General features: G+C 59.7%; 1 protein-coding gene across 3 annotated transcripts in view; it reads left to right on the top strand.

The window, feature by feature from the left end:
• Positions 1–3042: 3042 nt before the first annotated feature.
• GPR68 (G protein-coupled receptor 68) overlaps positions 3043–21044 on the top strand; it is a 29284-nt gene continuing 11282 nt past the window's right edge. The window contains exon 1 of one of the 3 annotated variants that reach the window (XM_017349478.3): positions 3043–3176. The gene's annotated coding sequence lies outside the window, so the exon portion shown is untranslated. Of the gene's footprint in view, positions 3177–14958; positions 15094–20695; positions 20833–21044 lie in introns of those variants that run through there. The other 2 variants (XM_008272121.4, XM_002719600.5) reach the window with 2 other exon arrangements.

Here is a 21044-nt window from a genome sequence, read left to right as displayed (position 1 = left end):
TCCCTTCTGAGGCAGGGCCCCCGTGACCTCCATCTCCAAAGTCTCTGTGGCTTCCCGGGGACCAGCACACGGGCACTTGGGGGGACACAGGGGCCGCCAGCAGGCATCCTGCCCGAGTGCATCAGCTGGCCAGGGGGCAGGTATACAAGTCTGGGAATGTTACACAAGATGTGCTACATGATTTACAAATAAAATACCATACTCTATTATAAATCCATACAGCTAATGGATTCTCATAGAATCACATTTCACCAAGCCTACATATTTGGGGCCAGTCTATGAATGAGCATAGCTACAATACGCACGTTGGTTGATTTTTCGATCAACAAGCATGATGAAAGAGAAACAGGCCAGAGACGGGTGTCAGCTTGCCACACCAGTGACTGCTGAACCAAGGAGCAGCGTCTGCGTGTGGGGTGGCTGTTTCCTGTTTTTTATGCTCGTCACCTGGTAAAGGTACGATGTGGCATGCTTTATTCAAAACGGCCATCTCATTTACACACCCTAATACCCAAGGTGCTTTTAAAACTCATCTACAATCTTCACATTTTCTCCCTCTCTCAGGTCTGGACAGTGTAGGTAATGAAGAAAACATAATGGAGCCTTGAATGTAGCACCTGCCAATGTCTGTGGTGCAAATACAGCCACCGTGGCCGAATTCAGGCTGCCAGATGTCACTCAACGCGGAGCTGGGAGGGGACAGTAGCACCCCATTATACAATAGCACCACCCTGCGAGGTAACTGGCGTCAGGGACCTCAAAAGCATGGGCAACAGTAAAATAATTATGAAGTTATGGAGTCTGATATTTGCTTTCTTAAAAAAAAAAAAAAAAAAGACTCATTCGCTGGGGCCAGGGTCGAGGCACAGCAGGTACAGCTGCCACCGCTGATGCTGGCATCTCACACGGGCTCACTATGTCCTGGCTGCTCCACTTCCGATCCAGCTCCCTGCTAACGCGTCTAGGTGAGCAGACAAGGGCCCTTGGGCCCACACGGGAGACCCAGGTGCAGTTCCAGGCTCCTGGCTTCAGCCTGGCCCTCCCTGACCACAGTGGCCATTTGGAGAGAAGCAGCTGATGGAAGATCTTCCTCTCTGACCCTCAGATCAAGAACAAAGCAGACGAATTTTTAAAAAGATTTATTTATTTGAAAGGCAGAGTGATGGAGGGACAGGAAAGATCTTCCATCTGCTGCTTCATTCCCCAAATGACCAGAATGGCAGGGGCTGGGCCATCCAAAGCTGCTTCCGAGCCTCCCGCGAGGGTGGCAGGGGCCCAAGCACTTGGACCGCCCTCCACCGCTGTTCCAGGTGCATTAGCAGGGGGCTGGATCAGAAGCGGAGCAGCCGGGCACATGAACCCACTGACATGGAGTGCGGGTGTCAAGCGTCAGCTTAATCCGCTGAGCCACAACGCCAGTCCCAATTAACTGCCTTTATTTCTAGTCGAAGGGATTTAATTGTAGGTTTCCGTAAGTTAATGATGCCTGTGTTTAGCAGCTGGCTTGCAAAATGCCTGGAAATCCCCCCAGCGTGTTCTCAGGGGCCAGTGCAGGCCAGCTCCAGCCCACCACTGGGAGCACCACAACCAAATAGGCCAAAGAGGGAGAGACTGGGGGGGGGAGGAGGAGGGAGAGAGACAGGGGGGGAGGAGGGAGAGAGACGGGGGGGGGGAGGAGGGAGAGAGACGGGGGGAGGGAGAGAGAGAGACGGGGGGAGAGAGAGAGAGAGAGACGGGGGGAGAGAGAGAGAGAGAGACGGGGGGAGAGAGAGAGACGGGGGGGGAGAGAGAGACGGGGGAGAGAGAGAGACGGGGGGAGAGAGAGAGACGGGGGGAGAGAGAGAGACGGGGGGAGAGAGAGAGACGGGGGGAGAGAGAGAGAGACAGGGGGGAGAGAGAGAGAGACAGGGGGGAGAGAGAGAGAGACGGGGGGAGAGAGAGACGGGGGGAGAGAGAGAGACGGGGGGAGAGAGAGAGACGGGGGGAGAGAGAGAGACGGGGGGAGAGAGAGAGACAGGGGGGAGAGAGAGAGACGGGGGGAGAGAGAGAGACGGGGGGAGAGAGAGAGACGGGGGGAGAGAGAGACGGGGGGAGAGAGAGAGACGGGGGGAGAGAGAGAGACGGGGGGAGAGAGAGAGAGAGACGGGGGGAGAGAGAGAGAGACGGGGGGAGAGAGAGAGGCGGGGGGAGAGAGAGAGACGGGGGGAGAGAGAGAGAGACAGGGGGGAGAGAGAGAGAGACAGGGGGGAGAGAGAGACAGGGGGGAGAGAGAGACAGACAGGGGGGAGAGAGAGAGACAGGGGGGAGAGAGAGAGACAGGGGGGAGAGAGAGAGACAGGGGGGAGAGAGAGAGACGGGGGAGAGAGAGAGACGGGGGAGAGAGAGAGACGGGGGGAGAGAGAGAGACGGGGGGAGAGAGAGAGACGGGGGGAGAGAGAGAGACAGGGGGGAGGAGGGAAGAGGGAGGAGGAGGGAAGAGGGAGGAGATGACAGGAGGAGGGGAGGGAGAGGAAGGAGCCATGGCTTTCCGCCTAGGACACACACAGAGGTCACTTGTGCCAGAGGATGGACAAGGTCCACGCCCCTCTCCACCCCTTGCCCTATTCCAGGGAGCAGAATAGTAGGGGGTTGGGGGGAGGGTAGCCTCCAGAGCGAAGCCCACCTGCTCTCAGTGTGTAAAGGGCTCTGGAGGGGGTGGAGTGTCACAGCAGGAATCCCAAATACCCAAGCTCCCCAAGGTTAAGTTCAGGGTGGTTCCTCTCGGCTTGAGACCTGGTCCAGGCAAACCCAGCCACCTGCGCTCCATCTCCCCTCCGAACAGAGAATGCAGACGTGCAAGGGAGCACAGGGGCTCGGCCAGCCCTGGCCCCAGGGAAGGAGCCCTCCCAGCGGAGGGCAAGTGCCCTAATGAGCCGGTCTGGAAGCCGCGCCCTCCCCAAGCCACTGCGGGGAGGGGCTGGCCGCCACCACCACCGCCGCCACCCCGCCTCGCATCCGCCCAGCGTCTGGTCTGTCGGTTCGCTCGCGGCCCTGGTTGGGTGGGCAGCCGAGCCCGAGCCTCCGCCACAGCCAAAGGCGCTGGGACGAGCGGAACCGGTGGCGGGGAGCCTGCCACGCCCCCGTGCGGCCTGGACCGGGCTGAGCGCAGCCGGCGTCCTGCACGCGGCCTGGGAGAGGTGAGTGCGCGCGCCGGGTGGGCTGACGGCGCAGGGCGCCATGCGTGCGTGCGGGGACAGACAGCTGGGCTGGGGGGCGTGGGGACGGCGGCTGACCTTCAGCAAGGTCGGCCCCCTGCATCTCGAGAGGCGGAAAATTCAAAACCCGGTGTCCGGAAGAAAGGCCTTGGGGGCAGTGGAGGAGGAGCGGGGCTGGGACGGAGACCCTGTCGCTCAAGCCATCCAGACCGCCCCCAGAGGTGTGGCCCAGGGGTCCTGCTGTGGGGCCGGGGAGCGGGGTCAGGTCTCCAAGCCCTCCATGTCACCGGCCCTGGGCAGCCCCGGCTAAGGCACAGGGAAGAGCGTGGGGGTGGGAAGGATGTCGAGGACCCCAACCCAGGTTGGAGGTCCTAGACAAGGCTGGGGCACGGCATCGCGCCCGGGCCCAGGGAGCGGAGGGGTGAGGCAGGGCCTCCTGCCCAGGTAGCTCCCGCCCGGGCCCAGGGAGCGGAGGGGTGAGGCAGGGCCTCCGACGCTGGCTGACCTCCTACCGGGGCCAGGTCTCTCTCGTGGATGCCATTTACCTGTCCCGTCCATCCCTGACCTCCTCAGGCTGGGCCTCTGCCGAGTGTTGAACTCAGTCCTGCCCAGACGGCCCAGGCACCCCGGGGGGCTCTGCTCTGCTTTTTCCTGCCCTAAATGATCAAATAAAGGGGGCACCTGAAGCCAGCAGTACACGCCTGGGCCAAGGAGACATCCAAGTCCCTGCCATCAGCCCTACCTCTTGTATCCACAGCACCACACACACCCGTCACTAGCAAGCTGCCCAGGACACCTCCTGCTCTCCCTGCAGGTTTCCATTTGGTATCACCTTTTCCGGGAAGACCACCCTGACTGCAGTCCTGTGGGATCTTGAGCTTTCGTAATTTGAGCCCCCAGAGCACAGCCCCTCCCTGCCTACTACTGTCCTCCAGTCTTGTCATTGAATCCTGGTTTTCTATTTTAAATCAGTTTTAAAATCCTCAGCCACTCACATTCCATTTCTTTAAGTGTGTATATTTTAAATATTTTAAATGTGTGTATATATTATTATATATATGCTGTTTTTCTTTGAATATTTCACTTTGGAAACGGGATTATTGTGGAACCTTCTATTCAGGGAACAGAAAGAAGCCTACAACCTACATCTTCTCATGTTTGTTTTGTTAAATTTGTATTTATTCTCGTTTTCTTTGAAAGATAAAGGGAGGGACAGAGGAAGAAAGATCTCCCATCTGCGGTTCACTTCCCTAATGCCCACAACAGCCAGGGCTGGGTAAAGCCCAGTCCAGGAGCCAGGAGCTCCACCCAGGTCTGCATGTCGGTGGCATGGCCCCAGCGACTGCTGTCTGCCAACATGCGCATTAGTGGGAGGCAGAGGAGCTAGGACTTGAACTCCCGTATGGCACGTGGCCGTTCCGAGCAACTTACGGGCTGTGCCCCCTCCCCATGCTGCTCACGAACGTCCCATCACGTTCATTGCAGTCGGCACCCCTTGGGTGCAGACCCCGTTAGGGCTCCTGACCCAGGAAAGAGGCGCCAGCAGCCCACTCCCAGCTCTCAGACAGTCTCACTGCCTCTCCACGGCTCTCGCTCTGTCCCCACCCCTACCCCCTGCCCAGCATTCGCAGTGCCTGCTGGGGGGTGAGGATTGGGATGTGGAGGTGGCTGGTGACGGAGGGAATCCCGGAAGAGGAGTCAAGCCCCACATGCAGCGGGACGTAGGGGTCAGTTCCAGGGCAAGAGGTAAAACCCCACTCGTGGTTCTACTAGAAATTAAAGATTTTTTAAGAGGTAGAACTGCAGACAGTGAGGGAGAAACAAAGGGCCACAATGGCCGGAGCTGGGCCAATCTGAAGCCAGGAGCTTCCTCCAGGTTTCCCACACGGGTGCAGGGGCCCAAGGACCTGGGCCATCCTCCACTGCTTTCCCAGGCCATAGCAGAGAGCTGGATCGGCAGTGGAGCAGCCAGGACTAGAACCGGCGCCCACGGGGGATGCCGGCGCTGCAGGCGGAGGATTAACCCACTGTGCCACAGCGCCAGCCTCTGTATTAGAATCTAACGGATTATTTTTAGAAAGGAAATTGCACCCCTCCCCTAGACGTGGAAATTCGGGATGACCCCCCCGTGCCACCGGCGGAAGCACACTGAGCAGACGGACGGAGCGAGGGGAGCCCGGGGTGCTCCTGAGTTTTAGCCGACACCTGGTGCTGTGCGACATGCTGGCGGCTGGCAGGAACCGGAAGGGGGTTTTCTTTTTGAAAGAGTATTTGTTTGAAAGGCAGAGCACCAGGGAGAGCTTCCATCTGCTGGTTCACCCCCAAAATGACTGCAGCAGCCAGGACCCGGCCGAGGCTGGAGCCAGGAGCCAGGAACTCCATCTGGGTCCCCCATGTGGGTGGCAGGGGCCCAAGAGTTTGGGCCCCCTTCTGCTGCCTTCCCAGGTGCATTAGCAGGGAAGTAGATGGGAAGCCCAACAGCCTGGACTCAAACCAGCGCCCCAGTGTGGGATGCCAGAGTTAGAAATGGCAGCTTAACGCGCTGTACCACATCACCAGTCCCAAGAGGGGTGTTAAGGACATCCTACCCTCTTGGGGCCGGCGCTATGGTACAGTGGGTTAAAGCCCAGGCCTGAAGCGCCGGCATCCCATAAGGGTGCCGGTTCTAGTCCCGGCTGCTACTCTTCCAATCCAGCTCTCTGCTATGGCCTGGGAAAGCAGTAGAGGATGGCCCAAGTGCTTGGGCCCCTACATCCACATGGGAGACCTGGAAGAAGCTCCTGGCTCCTGGCTTCAGATCGGCTCAGCTCCAGCCATTGTGGCCATCTGGGGAGTGAACCATTGGATGGAAGATTCTCTCTATCTCTGTCTCTGCCTCTCTCTGTAACTGTCTTTCAAATAAATAAAAAAAAATATATATATATATATAAAGATATCCTACCCCCACCTGAGGCTTCCTCCGTAGTGTAATAAGATGAATTAAGACAGACGTGAACTGGGAATAGCAAGATTTATCACTGAGCTTCAAACAGCACCTGCTGAATGCAGGCCCCCACACAGGGCCTGGACTGATAGCCAGCAAACCCTGTTTTATCCTGTGAATATCAGCCGATGGGCCACTTCCTCCAGGAAGCCTACCTTGATGTGTCCTCTTAACAAGTTGTACGTCCCTGGCTTTAACCCTTGGCAGGTTTTATTGAAAAAGCACTCTCTCTTCCCCTCCAGAGTCTAAGTTTCCTAAGGACAACCTTGAGGTCATGCTCGCCTCACTAGCAGGTTTCACGGCCCCTCCAGCACGCACGCACGCACACGCACACACACACGTGTTGAGTGAACACATGATCGCACAGTGAGTGACTAACTCCGCCAGTCTCCTTGACTTCCGTCCCGGCCTGCTTCCAGTACTGCTTTTTCTCTGTTGCTCTCTGCCCCTCCCTTGCTCACCCAGACGCCACACGCTGCATCCTTCAAGGCGCAGCAGGGCTGTTAATCAACAGAGTCACGCTGTTCCCTCTGGCCGGGCCCAGGGCACACTCAGTCCCCTGGCCTGCGCGTTCCAGTTTCCGCAGGGCACAGGGACTGCGGGGGGAGGCTGCAAGCCGGCTTCCCTTGGCCCATCCTTCCTGGAAGCGCCTGTTAGTTTCCCGTTGCACGCAACAGCGCCAGTTCCCGCCCTTGGAATTCTGGAGGTCTGAAACGGGTCTCTTGGGGCTGAAATTGCAGCACTGGCCACGCGGGTGTCCTCTGCGGACACTCTGTTCCGTGGCCTTTTGCACTTCCTGGTCGCCACCCACATTCCTTGGCTCACGGCCCCCACCCGTCCTCAAAGCCCCCTGTGGCAGGTGCATCTACTTCTCTGTGGAGTCCCCACCACCACCTCCCCCTTTCCCTCTGGCGCTTACACTGCCTGCTTGGATAAGCTCGTAGCCCCTGATGTAATCACACATGCGCACACACACACACACACACGCACACACACACGGTCTTTGCATGGCAGATGACAGTGATGGCAGAGGTTAGGGCCTGGGCATCTCCGGAGGCCCCTCTGCTGCCGTCTCTGGCTGCCCCTGGCCGTCAGACGCCACGCTGGCTGCCAGGCTCCTGGCAATAGCCGAGGGTGACCGAGCACTCACTGTGGGCCAGGAGCTGTGCCAAGCCCCTGCACACACCCTCCTGCGGGAGGCCGTCCTCATCCTTTCCCCTTCCACAGGAGGAACGGCGAGGTCGGTGAGCGTGGCCCGCAGCGGAGCTGGGGCTGAACCCAGCAGCCTGGCTCCGGAGGGCGCCTTCCCGACCTGCGGGCCGGGCTGCTTCCCTGCCACCATCGACGCTCGGTGGAGCATTTTCAGAGTTTTCTAGGTGAGGCTCCCTGTCTGGGTTACGGATTCTCGGCCTGGCCTCATTTCTTTCAGCCCCTTGCCGCCACCCTAGTGCCATGCACGTCCCGGGCCCCCAGGCCGCTCTGCAGGAAGGTGGGAGGGGAGCCTCCGTGGTCGCTTTGAGCGCTCTCAGCAGTTAGGTCCAGAAAGGACCCTGTGGGCGCACGCTCTGCCCTGCATCCCTGCCCTCCCCAGCTGCACAGGAGCCCCGAGGGAGGCAAACCTTGTCAATCAAACGAAGCCAACACTGTCACCAGAGCGGGACACACAGACCCTCGCCATGGCGGCTCGAGGGGCGAAGGGCGGCGCGACATTTACGGAGCACTGAGAGGGGCAGGTGCGGATGGAAGACCTCTAGACTCATTAACTTGTTCAGTACAACGGCCGTGTGAGGGGTTGGGGTTAGCCCCGTTTTTGCGGATAAGGGAACCTGCCCAGGGTCACCTGGCCAGTAAGTGGACGGCGCAGTCTCCATGAGCAGGGGTGGTGCAGTAGCCCCAGCCCGGCCCACCCACTGCGGTCAGCAGAGTCAGCGCTTCACCACGCCAACTCAATACCCGGCGCAGGCGGAGGGAAAGGCTATTTCAGCTCACGGTCCAAGGCTGGGTGGCCCCGTGGGGCTGCTGTCTGATGAGAGCAGTGGATAGTGGAACACACGCAGGGGAAGGATCAAGTTCAAGGACAGAAAGGCTTAAACCCATGAAAGCAAGACCCACACTCAGCAGCGCAAGCACCGAATCCTAAAGCCCCGTGTTGGGCACACGGTGGCAGCTGGGTGAGCTCCCAAGGGTTCGGGCAGCCCTGGCCCTGTTGCACAGCTCTGCCTGGCCTTTGAAAATCCCTGGAAGCCGCCACGACTCCTTAACTCTTGCATTCTTCATACCTGCAAAAGAAGCATCACCTGGACTCCAAGGGCTACCATTGGCGGGAGCTGCACCTGAGCCTCCAGGCGCCCAGGGCTCTGAAACGCCTTCGGTGCTTCTCCCATTGTTAACACCTGACTCCCTCTGACCTGGGCTACTACTCTCCTTAGCAAGCAGTCTCTCCACCATGCACTCCCAGCCCCCAAAGCCTTTTTCTTTGCTCCTCCCCTGGCCAGGCTGTGAATTTCCCAAATCTTCCTGCTCTGCTGGCTTTGGCTTCTGATTCTCACTGTGAAACTGACACCCAGTGGCCTGGAACGCCCACGCCCGCCCACGCCGCAGCCTGAACACGCTGCAGCTTTGCAACCAAACCAGTCCTCCAGATCTGAGCTCAGAGACCCACAAAGCGTGGGATACAACACAGCCGGGTTTTATGCTGCAGCCAACCTACCGCCATCGCCGTCACCATCCACGTTTCTATCGACATGGGGGTATTCTGATTCAGGCGTTAGAATCCCCGACAGCGCTCTGCTTGTAGCATTCAAGGCTCCCCCAGCCTGCTTCTCCAGACTTCCAGCACCCACCCCCCGGTAACAGTTCCAAAGCTGTCTACATTCTTAGTGGCAGTGGAGCTGCCACTCCTTGGCCCCCTCTGTCTTAGCTCTTCACACCTACACAAACACCTGGGAGAACGTACCGAGGAGGGAAGGTGTGTTTGGGCTCACTGTTTTGGAGGTTCACAGTCCAAGGCTGGCCGGCCGGCCTCACCAGTCTGGTGTCCAGTGAGGACAGTGCAGAGTGGGATACATGCAGAGAAAAGATGGCGGAGACACCCCGGAAGCAGAGCGGGCTGCTGGGCCTGGCTCAGGCTTTTATAATCAATCCTCTCACAAGCACTACCTCTCAGGACACGCCCCCAATAACCTAAGGCCCTCTCACTAGGCTCACCTCCTAGACATCACAATTGAATCAAGTCTCCACCCTCCTGGTACGTCAACCCCTGACTGGGAGTTAGCGATCTGCAGGAGTTCCAAAGCCCTATCGTCAAATCATCGCACCTGCAGGTCTTGCGCTTCTTCCACCTGTCAGCCTGGGCCCCTGGTTTCCATGTCAACCAGACTTCGTGCAACCACCTTTACATGTGATTCTTATACCAGTCATCATTATTAAACACATTTAAAATTAATTTATTTGAGAGGCAGGCAGGCAAACAGCTCTTACCCCCTGTTCATTCTCCAAACGCCTGCAATGGCTGGAATTCAAGCCAGGCTGCTATGTAGGTGGCAGGGACCCAACCACCTGGGCCATTGTCTGCTGCCTCCAAGGGTATAGCAATGACAGGAAGCTGGGATTGGAACTGAGCCAGGACTTGAATTCAGGCACTCCGGGATGGGATGCGGCCATCCTAACAGCATCCTAACTACTAGATCAAATGCCCACCCCATCAACCCCATTTTAAAGAAGGGGGGGGGGCGGTGCTGTGGCATAGTCGGTAAAGCCACCGCCTGCAGTGCAGGCATCCCATATGGGCGTGAGTTCAAGTACTGGCTGCTCCACTTCCAATCCAGCTCTCTGCCATGGCCTAGGAAAGCAGTAGAAGATGGCCCAAGTCCTTGGACCCCTGCACCTGTGTGGGAACCCAGAAGCATGGGAGACCTGGAAGAAGCTCTGGGCTCCTGGCTTTGGATCGGCGCAGCCCCAGCTGTCACGGCCAATTGGGGAGTGAACCAGCGGGTGGAGGACCTCTCTCTCTCTCTCTCTCTCTGCCTCTCCTCTCTCTGTGTAACTCTGACTTTCAAATAAATAAATCTTTTTTTAAAAGATTTTTATTTGTTTATTTTTCAGGTAGAATTACAGACAGTGAGAGAGGGAGACAGAGAGAAAGGTCTTCCTTTCATTGGTTCACTCCCCAAATGGCCACGACAGCCAGAGCTGGGCTGATCCGAAGCCAGGAGCCAGGTGCCTCCTCCCGGTCTCCAACACAGGTGCAGGGTCCAAGCACTTGGGCCATCTTCCACCACTTTGCCAGGCCACAGCAGAGAGCTGGACTGGAAGAGGAACAGCCAGGACTAGAACTGGCGCCCATATGGGATGCCGGCTCTGCAGGCCGAGGATTAACCCAGTACACTGTGGCGCTGGCCCCTCAAATAAATAAATCTTTTTTTAAAAAAGAAGAAACTGGGGCCCAAGGAGGCTGCTGAACTTTGCAGAGCTCTCAAGGCCAGAAAGCGACAGATGTAGGAATGAATCATGGTGTTCAGACGCTGAGGTCCTCTCCATGCCCCGCTTTCCCCAGCTGCATCAGCCGGAGCAAGCCCAGCCTGAAGGCTTCCTTCTGGAGGCGAGTGCAGCCAGGAGAGTGGCAGTGTCCCCTCGTCCTCCAGGTGTGTGTGTGCTCTCACTTCCTCAGGCCTCGAGCCGACTTCCCACCGGGGTTCCAGTCTCCTGCCTTCAGGGCCCCCACTAGTCACCGACTGCCTGAGAGCCCTCGGATTATCTGAGTGGGAGCAGAAGCAGTTTTGTGGTGTTCGTCACCTCAGGCTGGAGCCAGCAGCGGTCGTTCTCAGAAAAGCCAACTTCTCGCTGCCTGAGACCATCCTGGGAGGGGCTTGACTCAGCAGCCACAGGCATTGCTCAGAAGGGAGCGGCTGTGCACCTGCGGGAGCAGCGGGGCGCTCTGCCCGAGGGAGCCCACAGGGGTGGGATGCACGGGTCGGGGCAGGCACAAGGGGAGGCTTGGGACGGGCAGGGACAGATGCGCACCGGTGCTGGAGCCCAGGGAGGAAGGAGGAGCACGCGGCTGTGCTGCCCGGAAGAGAGAACTGGACGGACGGTGCTTTTCAGAGGCAGGTCCTCTGTGTGCAGTGTTCCGCTCACACACGTTCTTCCATGACTCTGCACTGCAGGGAAGCCACATCCGCCGCACAGGTCTCCGTGCCAGGCCCAGCGGGGAGCCAACGGCATCTTCCAGTGGGGATAATTAAGGGGAATTTAGTGCAAACGTGTGGACAGAGGCAGGGATGGTGCAGCAGGCAGCCCCTGGGACCGGTGTGTCTGGGGAGCTGGCGTTCTCCTTAGGGCTGGAGCAAGGGAGAGAAGTGAAATGCAAGACAGGCGCTCTGAGGGGAGTGAGAGCTCCCTCGGCACCGGGAGGCAGGCACCCTGCAGACGGCAAACACCCCTGATCCGCCCTGTCCACCAAGCCTCTGATTGCCAGCCAATCAGAGGGCAGGGAGCCTGTGACGCAATCCTCAGAGCAGGAGGTGGCGTGGGGGTGGGGTCAGGGTGGGCAAAGCCAAAGCAGGCAGCAGAGCTCGGGCCTGGGGCACGAGCCACCTTGGTGCCTGCCTTCGGCTGCCATTTTTTCGGACACGGGCACTGTGCCATCTTGGGTGTGACACCAGAGAATGCAGTGGACAAGCTGTCCCCAGGCTCAGCGTGAAGCCTGCCTTCAGACAAGAGTCAGACAGCCTGCAGGAGACCGGAGATGTGGAAGTGGGTGCCCAGGCCACTTGATCGACGCCCACTCCCCGTGGCCACGTCTCGGGAGCCCAGGCCAAGTGCGAGGCAGTTTCTATGGGGAAGGATGGTTGTTAGTGCCACGTTGCAAAGCAGCATTCCGGGAGCACGCACCACAGCCTGCCATTCTCCAGGCCCTGGAAGGTTCTGGAAGACAGGCAGGCTTCGTGTCACTTAGCGAGTTATTTGTTGTCTCGGAGGTTGATTTGGGTCCAAAATTGTTCAGAGGCTGGGATCGGTTTACACAATAAACCACTGCCCTGCCACCAACCAGATGGCAAGGGATGCAGCGAGGCCCCCGAGTTCTTTTGCTTTTCCATTTTCTTAGGGCGAGCAGGGCCCAAAAGGTGAAACCTAGGTTGCACCGGCCAGCTCCGGATCTGTAAGCACCTGGACCAGGACCCAGAGTGTTCCGTCTAAAATGTGTCAACCCAAAGGGGACTGGGTAGCCGTTTGGCTCCATGGTTAAGAGGCTGCTTGGGCCACCCACATCCCCAGGTCAGAGGACCTTGGTTCAAGTCCTGGCTCCACTCCTGATTCCAGCTTCCTGCCCACACACGCCCTGGGAGGCAGCAGGTGACGCTCAGACAGCTGGGTTCGGCCACACACAGGGGAGACACAGACGGCGTTCCTGGCTCCTGGCTCCTGGCTTCGACTTGACCCAGCCCTGGCCCTCACAGCTTCTGGACAGTGGACCAGTGGACAGCAGATACCCTTCTCTCTCTCTCCCTCTCTCTCTCTACTTTCAAATAAATAAAAATTTTAAAGGGGAGGGAAGCTTGTTTCCGGAGTGTTTACATCATGAAAGTCGTCTGTAAACAGAGACCGTGGGACAGAAGAGAAGTGGGGAGCCCGGGCCACCCAGTATTGCCACACTGTGCCAACTTCAAGACCACCAAGTGACAGGCCGCAGCGGGTGTGGCCCCCTGGACCCGTGCTGCGTGGTAGCCCTGGCGCGACGCGCTCGGTCACAAGCTTGCTGCGTGTCATCTGTACTCGCAGGTTTGAGAATCCCCGGCCGGCAGCTGAGCGTGGCTTTCACACACCCTCTGCTCTCCTGGAAGGAGGTGGGGGGAGGTAGTAACTTCATTAATATTTCTAAATTGCTATTTCTTTGAGATGCAGAGAGAGAGTTCCCATCCCACTGGTTTGCTCCCCCAAAGCCCACCGTGGCTGGGGTGGTGCCAGGATGAAACCAGAGACTCAGATCTCCGTCTGGGTCTCCCAGGTGGAGGGCAGAGACCCAACTACTTGTGCCATCACTGCTGCCGCCCAGGGTCTGCACTGGCAGGAAGCTGGAATGAAGCAGAGCCAGGACTCGAACCCAGGCCCTCTGATATAGGATGCAGGCATCCCAACAGCTATGCAGCGCCTGAGCCAGCAGCTTCAGAGTCAGAACTCATCCAGGTCCTGGCTCCAGGCAACTGATGGGACGTCAGCCTCCTCATCTGTGACACGCAGTGAATAAAGGGATCGGAGACATCCCGCAAGAGCCCCAAGGAGAAAACAAGCATGCAGACAATAACAACGACAACAGTAACAACAATAACAACAGTAACTTGAACTGAGCCCTAGGATGCGCTGGGTGCTGGGTGTTGAGCTAGGGGCTAGACTTGACCCACGGAATCATCTTAGCCCCCTCCCAGTAGCAACCCCATTTCACAGACAGGAAAGGAGCAGAGATGAAGAGACTTGTCCAGGCCAAGCCCCCCCAGAGGACGCGGAGCTGGGATTCAAACCCAGACGCTCTGGCTTTCCAAGCCCAACCCCTAACAGGTGCATTCATTTTGGTAATTTTTGAAAAAACAGATGTACATTTTACGGCATGAATAGTCCACCCAGAAAACCCCATCTGTGAAGATTTGCAAGACAGAGAGATTTCAAAGCACGGCCCAGCGAGCAGGCTGATTTGCACTCTGAAAGTGCCTGCTGGGAGGCGGCCCCTGCCCCCTGGCCCTCCTTCCTCCCCCTGCCAAGGTACCTTCTGCCCTCTCACTGGAGCCTCTCGGTGCCCAGCGGGAAGCAGAGGTGAGGTGGCTGGTGTCCCCAGGCTTCCTCCGTCCCTAACCCCAGCCATCTGTCCTGAGACTTCACTAACAGGAACAGGGGCTCCTTGCACTGAGCTGGGCCCTGGGCTGCAGGCAAGGGGCATGCGGACGAGGCACCGCGTGCCAGCAACCCCAGAGGGAGTGCAGAGGATGCTGGGAAGGCGGCCACGTGGGCACAGAGGGGGCTCTGCACACATTGCCTGGGCGACCAAGAAGGCTCCTAGGGGAGGTGACTTTTGGGTGTTGGGACTGGGGCAGAGTGGGACAGGAGGTCTTTGGAGTAGCGAGGGACGTAGGAGCCGCAGAGTGCAGGTGCAGAAGATGCCAAGGGCCGGCGGAGTGAGGCGACCCACAGGTTGGGGTGAGGGCTCTGGCCCACCGGCCTCTGCGACCTCGGGCAAGTCGCTTGACCTCTCTGTGCCTCATTCCCCCGTATGCCAAATGGGGACAGGATCAGGGAGTTAACGGATTTAAGTGCATGCAGGAAGCGCCTAATGAATGCAGGCTGCAACTGTGGTTGCAGCTTGGGGGGCAGAGGGCAGGGGGCCCTCTCAACAGGCCCAGTAGGAGGTCCTCCGTGGAGGTGCTCAGGCTCCGGGGAGCGCAGGGACAGGGACACAGCCGCGGCCAGCGGAGTGCCGGCGCAGGCAGGCTGCGCTGGCTCCGGGCTGAGGTCGGGGCCGGTGGAGAGGGACCGGAGCAGCAGTGAGCAGGCGGTGCTGGGGAGCGGCTGCGGACGGCCGGCGCTCCCGGGAGCCCGCGTGGCCGAGAGGGAGCCCAGTCCTCCCGCAGCGAGGCCGGCTCGAGCGCCACAGCGCTCCCGAGCGAGCGCGCGCTCGGCTGCACGGCGGCGGGGGAGGGGCTGCAGTACCTCCGGGGCAGGTGTGCAGGGCGCGAGCTCTCCGGGCAGGCGCCTGTGGTCTGCGGTCGGTCGGAATGAGGGGCCGGGCGTGGGCCGGCAGGTCCGGGTGTGCCCGGCCGGCCGGGGCTGGTGGGGACGCGGCTTCGCGAGAGGACGGGACCGCCGGCTGCGTCTCCAGCAGGAGGCGGCGCGGGCCCCTGGCGGGCCCCGACCGACCGTGCCGCGCAGGTAGGGGTCCCCGAGAAGCCCCTTCGCCAGGCCCGTGAAACCGCGAGCAGGGCCTGGCGGGGGTCCGGAGCTCTGCACCCGCGTGACGCGCGGGGCGGGCCGGGGCCGGGCCGGGCGGGGTGTGTGCCCGCTGCCATGCCTCCCTTGGGTGGGGCGTCCGCGGCCGCTGGGTGGCCACCTGGTAATTAGGACCCTCCAACAAGGTGGGACCCTTAACCCTTCGCCGCCCGGGGAGGGGAGAGTGGCCTCGCGGTGGTCGCTGCAGGGCACGCCGCCCGCCCACTGTGGCCACCAGATGGCCCACGTGAGAGGGCTGGCGCGCGGGGGCTTGGGGGCTCCAGGCGTGCTGGGCAGGGGCCGCGCCACGCCGGCTCTGAGAGCCGCTGAGGGAGGAAGGCGGTGTGGGAGAGGGTGCTGCAAATGGTGTTGGGTTCCTTCATTCCCCTGTCCCCGGGTCAGCAGCGGCAGCAGAGGGTAGCGCAGGGGCCACAGAACGGCTGGCCTGGAGGATTTTCAGCTCCCGAACCAGGGGTCTCTCACCTCTGGCAAATCTGTTTTCAAGCCTCAATGTCTCCCTCTGCGAAATGGGCACAACAGCAGCGCTGACTTCCACCGAGGGCCGTGATACCACGCAAGGGGGCTGCTCACGCCAGAGCCTTGCACGGCCTTAAGTGTCAGCTCTGAGGGCTCAGCGACTCCCACGCCCTGGAGAGAGGAAAGCTGCCTAGCAGAAAAGGGAGGGAGGAAACAGGTTCAGGGTGACAGTGCAGGGGTGAGGGTGGGGGCGGCTGCCTGAGGGTTCTGGAAGGGGCGAGCAGGGAGGATGAAGACGGTGGCGGAGGAGTCAGAACGGGCATTAGCATCAGAACCCCTGTTTTAGTTTTTTTTTTTTTAAATATGTATTTATTTATTCAAAAGTCAGAGTCACAGAGAGAGAGAGAGAGAGATATCTTCAGTCCATTGGTCCATTCCCCAGATAGCTGCAACAGCCAGCGCTGAGCCAGGTGGAAGCCAGGAGCCTCATCCGGATCTCCCATGTGGGTGCAGGGGCCCAAGCACTTGGGCCATCTTCTGTTGCTTTTCCCAGGTCATTAGCAGGGAGCTGGATCAGAAGTGGAGAAGCCGGGACTCGAACCGGCGCTCATATGGGATGCTGATCCAGCTCTCTGCTATGGCCTGGGAAAGCAGTAGAAGATGGCTCAAGTCCTTTGGCCCCTGCACCCACATGGGAGACCGGGAAGAAGCTCCTGGCTTAGGATTGGCACAGTTCCGATCGTTGCAGCCAATTGGGGAGTGAACCATCAGATGGAAGACATCTCTCTCTCTCTCTCTCTCCCCCTCTCCTCTCTCTGTATAACTCTGACTTTCAAATAAATAAATAAATCTTTAAAAAAAAGACATAATAGGCCCTAAAGTGATGTGGGGGGAACAATACTTAATGTGCCACTTATCTATTGCTACACTGCAAACCACAGAAGACACTCAATATTACTAGCTTCAGGTGACACTTCTTTTATCACAAATCTGGTTTGGGCAGGGCGTGGCGGGGGTGACTTACCTCTGCTCTTGGTGACGTCAGCTGCCCTCTTCCACGATCACCCACTTGCAGGGCAGGCGGATTGATCCCTGCTGTCAGCAGGTGGCCAGGGCCTTGGTTTCTTGCAACCTGGGCCTCTCCATGAGGCTGCTTGGCTTCCTCCCAGCATGGCAGTTGGGTTTCAGAAGACAGGAAGTAGGAGCTGCCAGTCTTGTTCAGCCCCGGACTCAGAAATTGACAGTTGCCTCTCCTATCTTCTGTTGGTCATGGAGTGACAGAGCCCACCTAGGTCCAAGGGGCAGGGACTTAGATGCCCCCTGTGGGTGACCAGCGCGTCCATCCATTTGCCAGTGTCATGGACCTCCCAGACTGGAAAGGCCTCTCCCTTGCTTTTCCATTCTCGCCCCTCTGGTGCCATAGTGCTGAGTTGATTCGCCTTTTGCAAGGGATGAAGGGTTTCTCGCGGGAGAGGATCAGCCGGGACACGGACGTCCACAGCGAGGGCTCCAGTCAAATCAGGGCCTCTGAGCCCCGTGCAGGGCGTTCTGCTCGGTGCCTTCTCTCTGTGTCCCGGGGCCCTGTGAGGCTGCAGTCCCCAGCTCCGCCAGCCCTGCCTTTCAAACAGGAGGGAGAAGCCCGGGAGAGAGTGATTCAGAGGCAGGAGGGTAGACTTCCGCAGGTAGCCGGGCTCGAGGGTAAGGAGCGTGCTGGCGGCTCCCCAGCCCCCGGGAAAGTCTGTCTGTTTTTCATGAGGGCTGCTGTCTGGGGCTTTGCAGTGTCTGTTGCCAGATATTATTAGGTTATTAATTGATGGATGGGAGCACTCGGGGTGGGGAGGCAGGAGGCCCGTGGGGGCTGCAGGCCTGGGTTGCCATGACAACCTGAAGGCCTGTGGTCTGGGCTGCGGAGCCCCGAGCAGGAAGGAGCAACACCGAGCTGCTCAGACCGCAAGCGCTCGGGCTGGCAGCCTCCGCGCCAGCACCAGGCTTCCGTGGCAGTGCGTTCTCACACGGCACCAGCAGCTGTGCCCTTGCTGTGAAACCACCGCTCACCCTGCTGCCTCCTCCTGCACCCGTCAGCACCAAGTCCATTAGCTCCGAACTTCGACTTCGGGCACACTGGCCTTTCAGGCAGCCTGCAGGGAACAAAGCACCTCAGGGTCAGTGATCGCCATGGGTCGGGCGTGCAGAGGACAAAGCAGACGGTGCACCTCCTTCATATGCAGCTGGCTAAGGGGAAGATAAACACCCACGCGCAGACATACACATTCCCACGCGTCACACTTGCTCCTTGTTAAAACCCAGGGGTGCGGCCGGCATGGTGGCCCAGTGGGTGAAGCCACTTATTGAGATGGACGCCCACATGCCGTGTCAGAGCACAGGTTCAAGTTCCGGCTGCTCTGCTTCTCACCCAGCTCCCTGTTAATGCACCTGGGAAGGCAGCAGAGAAAAGCCCAAGTGCTTAGGCCCCTGCCACCCACATGGGAGACCCCAGTGGAGTTCCTGGCTCCTGGTTTTGGCCTGGCTCAGCCCAGCCCAGGCTGCTGCTGGGGAGTGAATCCATGGATAGAAGATCTCTTTCTCTCTCTCTCCCCTCCCTCCCTCCCTCTTAACACTCTGCATTTCAAATAAATAAATCTGGGGGGGGGGAGTACAGCATGTCGGGAACAACTAAGTGCCGGGTGTCTGTGGGCTTCATCCCTTTAATTCTCACAGAAGTCCGCTGGGTGTGTGATTCCCAAGGTCGCAGCACTGAGCAAACCTCACCCTCAGGCCCGGAGCCTCCAAGCTTAACCTCAGCCCCTCGTTCTGTCCTGGCCGAGGCGGCTCTGCCTGGGCTCGGGCGTCCCCGCCGTCCACCCAGTCCCCACTGCGGTCAGTGCCACTTCTGGCTCAAGGGCAGAAGCCCGAGAGGGAGGGGCGGGGCCTGCAGTTCCGTGCCAGGCTCACCACTGTCCCTCGGTGGGAGGTCTCCTTTGGAGGCTCCGGGAGGGCTGGCAGCGATGAGGCCGCTAGGACCCTGAGGCCACTGCTCCGTGTCACTGCCATGTCTGGTCCTCCCTTCCTGTGTTAGGTTGAAAATGAAATCCTAGAACCGCTGCTGCCTGGGCCCGGGGCTTTGTCTCCTTCCCGGTGGGATTTCCCAGGGCCATGGGTTCTGAAAGCTTCCCCCTCCATCTGTGTCCCACCAGCCAGGGCGGGGGGCAGGCGAGGTTGCTGCCCTGGCAGCAGGTGGCTCCCACTCCAGGTGAGGGATGGTGCCCACTGCCGCCTGGGGGCTGGGCAGATGGGTGTTGGGCGGGGAGGGGACAGGGGCCTGCCAGTGGTTCCTGCAGGTATAGATGGCCTGCGTGTGTGTGTGTGTGTGTCCTGTCAGGCTGGGCCACGCCAGGAGGGGACCTTTTTGTGGGTGTGCCTGGGGACAGCCAGGCAGGATCCCAGACTCCTTGCCCCCAGTCCCTCCCTGGGACTTCCTGGAAAGCTACTCCTACATCTGGAGCTTGGAAACAGCCGCAGGGCAGCGAGCTGCAGCCTTCCTCTTGTAGCCTACGGTCTGCAAGGAGCGGCTCGGGGCAGACTGGAAAGGACCACTGGGGGCAGCATTTGCATTCAGCACCCAGGCCCCATGGAAGGGGGCTTCTCCGGGGGCTCCTGCAATGCCGTCCCCCAACCGGACAATGGCGATTCCCTCCCTGGAGGGCACAGGTCCCCCGGATCACTTAATGGAGCAGGAAGTCCCGGCCCCAGTGGCCCCCAGGCAAAGCGTGGACTGGCTTCCTGGCTCTGGCCACATGTCTAACCTGTAATCAGCCTCCAAGGTGATGACGGTGAGGATGGTAGTTAAGCCGAAAGAGCTGTGCCTGAAGCCCGCAGTAGGTTCCCATCACGGCTCTCTCATCACTTAGCCGCCAGGCCCTGGTCAAGAGCCCTGGCCCCCTGAGGCCCGAGTCTCCATCTGTAGAGTGCGTGCTGGGTGAGGCGTCCTCACCTGCTCCCGTGTGTGGGGCGTGCACACAGGAGGGAGTTTAGTTAAGTGCTCCTGTGCCAGTCCCCGCGCTGGGCCCCCACACTTAGAACCTTGATGCTTCTCTTATTTCTGCCCAGAGCCTGGGCGCGGTCACCCTCGCTGTGCTGACCTGCAGTGCGGGAGCCCCTGCCTTCACGTCGGCGGGTTCCCACGAGGGCTGCCCTTTAGAATCCTGCAGGGAGCTTGGGAGAGCCTTGGTGCTGGCCCCTCACCTGCAGCCGGGGGTGGGGCCCTGGGAGTGAGGCTTTGGTGGCTCCGGAGGTGTTGTCCAACACACTGACCAGGTCCTACCTGCTGACCTGGACAGGGGTTGCCAGGGGTTGGGGGGTAACAGCCTGGGAGTGGGAGGGGAGACAGCGAGCTGCCCCGAGCTCGCCTGCTGTCCTGCTGTTCCGTGGCCACACTGCGGTAGCGACCAGGGCACCTCCCACTTCTCGGGCCCTAGATCTGGGACGCTCCCGTGATGGGCCCTCGGGCAAGGCTCAGCATCCAGTCACTCCTGGTAGCCCCTAGGTGCTCACAGGTAGCTTGGTGGATAGAATTAGTGCCCCCAGCCCCAGCCCCCAGGGCGCCCGCCCCGGGTTCTGCCTGTAATACTGCCAGCAAGGGTGCTCACGGGCCCTGGGGGCGGGTGTGGACGGCGAGGATGCAGCCGTTCCGCCGCCCTCGCCCTCTCGCTGGCGAGTGGTTCCTCGGCAACCGCCCAGCCCGACACCAGATTGGAGTTCACATGATTCTGCCTCAGCGCAGGAGCGGGCAGCCTCCAGCTGGGGATTTTCTAGACGGAGCTGGGAGCTTCGGTGTGCCGGGAAGTCACCGGAAGGGGCGCCGCCGGCTGGGGTCCCGGCCGCGGGGTGGCCCTGGCTCTGCGGAGCTGAGGCTTGGCGGGCAGAGCCCTGCTGGGGTGGGCAGCGGCAGAGAGACGCGTCCCAGGGTCCCCGCCCGCTCCGGGGCGGAGGGCGGCTTTCTCTGTCCTGGCCCCAGGCGCTGCTGCTCCTCACCTGGCTGCAGACGGCGCTGCTGCCGCCGCGTTCCTGAGCCAGCAAAGGCGGGGGACTCTGGCTGCTGCCAAACTGATTTGTTGGCGAGTGAGGAAATCTATTTAGTATCTTGTGGCTGGCGTTTTAAAGAGCAAGACGGAGTAGAAAATATCAGCCTGCCTGGCGAGAAGTGGGGTGAGTCCTGCTTTGGGGAAGTTTGTTTCTCTGTACATATGCGTGCATGTGTGCGTGTGTGCGTGTGTGTGTGTGCATGTGCGTGCGTGTGTGTATGTTGGCCAAGATGTAAAGTGTATTTCAGGCTATGGCTTGTGGTCAAAAAATCATAAAGGCAGCAAGCTGGTGCCCGGACTCCTGGGTTCTGGATTCAGATCCACCCCCACTCACTG

The sequence above is a fragment of the Oryctolagus cuniculus genome, chromosome 20 (genome assembly GCF_964237555.1).
Source record: "Oryctolagus cuniculus chromosome 20, mOryCun1.1, whole genome shotgun sequence".
Classification (NCBI taxonomy): domain Eukaryota; kingdom Metazoa; phylum Chordata; class Mammalia; order Lagomorpha; family Leporidae; genus Oryctolagus; species Oryctolagus cuniculus.
The sequence above is the reverse complement of the archived record's forward strand: the minus strand, read 5'-3'. Positions and strand labels throughout refer to the sequence as shown.